Raw genomic sequence first — 2,216 nt, forward strand, 5'->3', positions numbered from 1 at the left:
TGTCCCCATATTACGGTGCTGCACGTGGGGGCCGGAGAGCGCGGACCCGGTCCGGGGTGGGGGTCGCCGGCCTCGCCCGGGGCCGCAGCGTCCGGTTCCGTGCGGCATGGGCAGGGGTGGCGGCTGCCCAGGCTCGGGCTGGTGCAGAGGGGGGAGGGGCTGCGAGCGGGGGGAGCCCTGAGCAGGGGAGAGTTGGGCAAACAGCATCGGAGATGGTGCTGGCCCAGCTAGCCCTTGGGCTGTTGGTCACCCCTCTTAGCAGCCCAGGGAGCTGCTTGCTTGCAGCTCTCGTGGGGCCCAGCCCTGCCTGGCTTCCAGCAGGAGCTCTGTGGTGGCCACGGGGTCCCCTTGAGGGACACTGCCGCCTTTCCCTACACTCGCAGCTCCGGGCAGTGGCCGGTGCTCTGGCTAGGGATAGCCGTGGGTGCAGGGGGCTCCAGAGGCACCCACACCAGCATTCCCCTGCCCCACGGCGTGCCTGGGTGCTAATGGCACTGCCCGGACGTGGGAGAAGCTTGCTCGCCCATAAACCGCCTGGCCGGGCACTCAGGCCATGCCCGCAGCACATTACGGGGCTGCATGCTCCTCCAGCATCTCTCTTAACGCCTGAGCCAGGCCGGCAAAGTGGAGCGAGGCCACTCAGGGCCGGATTCGGCGGCGCGAGGCAGGGCTCTGGGGTGCCGTTCCCGGTGCCCATTTACTCCCACAGCCTCCATCGCGCTCAGCGCCGGGCTGGGAGTGAGATGCCGGGGTGGATGCTGTGCACCACCCTTTCCTGGATCCATTCTGGGTGGGGGGATGCAGCCCGGGGCTTGTGCAGCGGTAATTTCCACGCCTGGGTCCCACGGACGTGGGGTTAACGCAGAGCTGGGTGGCTCAGCACCACAAATGCTTTATTTACGTGAGTGAATCCCTCTGGGTCCCAGCGGTGAGGGTCGCTGCGGCTGGGCAGAGGGGCTGAGTCCCTGCTCAGAGGGTGCTCAGGGGTGGTTTGGGCAGCCACAGCCTGTCCCAGCTCCCACGAGGGGCTGTGCCCAGAAAAACTCATCTGGCCGCAGGTGTTTGGGGGCCCTCAGGCCCACCCGCCCTTGGTTCAGTGGGCAACGCTGTGCAGGGGGCTGGGGCACATCTGGGGTCCGGGGTGCAGGAGAGCCCCAAGAACACTGGAGTGAGCCCAGGGAAGAGAGCAGAGCCCAGCAAGGTGGGGAGCAGGTTGGCAGGCAGCGAGCCAGCTGGATGCTAATTTATTAAATGAGTTCGGAAAACAAATGCGGGGAAGCCAAGGAATGCAGAGAATTTCATGGGCCGATGCTCGATGCTTCCTGTTAGGGGCTGGAGGTTACCAGCGCTGGCCAGCTGCTGCCCGCCACCCTGTGCCTGCCGGTGATGCCACCTGTGCCACCGGCTGTGCCCAGCACCCTCCTGGCCAGGGCTCAGCTCAGGCTGCGGCGGTGAGCGTGGCACACAGCCCCCGGGCTGTGCAACTGTGCGCCCAGCACCCCTCATCTGGGCACCCAGCTCGGTGGGTGCGTGGCCACCCATCTGCCTCCCCAGGGCATGCCGCGCGCACCCATTTCCAGGGATCTGGGGCCACGCACCCAGCGCTGGGACACAAGATCCAGCCCCCGAGGTGCGCAGCCACGCACCCAGCACCCCTCATCTGGGCACCCAGCTCGGTGGGTGCACAGCCGTCCAGCTATCTGCCTGCCCAGGGCGTGTGCTGTGCACCCATTTCCAGGGATCTGGGGCCACGCACCCAGCTGTGGGACCACAGCCCCCGGCCGCGCACACCGGCTCCGGGGGGCGCACGGCCCACCTGCCCGCTCCCGTGCGGGGCTCTCTGCCCCGGCTGCAGGGCTCCGCGCCCCAGCGCCGCCTCAGCTCCAGCCTCCTTCGTTTATTTATTTTTTTTTTACTACGAAGCAAACAGGAAACACATCAGCTTTTTTTTTTTTTTTTTTTTTTTAATAATTTTTTTACGATAGCTTTTCCCCCGTGCTACCCTTTCTGCCAGCGGCGGGATCCGGGGGGGCTGCGGGGTCCGGGCTCGCTACCCCGCACCCCAGGGCCGCAGCGCGCAGCTCCCGGGGCCGCCCCCGCTGCCGTCGGGGCTGAGACCGGCCAACTCGTGGCAGCAGTGGCGGGGCTGCAGTGCCGGCGGGCGGCGCTAGGCGGGGCGGGCCGTGCCGTGCCGTGCCGTGCCGTGCCGGGCAGAG

The sequence above is a fragment of the Falco biarmicus genome, chromosome 15 (genome assembly GCF_023638135.1).
Source record: "Falco biarmicus isolate bFalBia1 chromosome 15, bFalBia1.pri, whole genome shotgun sequence".
NCBI classification, from domain to species: domain Eukaryota; kingdom Metazoa; phylum Chordata; class Aves; order Falconiformes; family Falconidae; genus Falco; species Falco biarmicus.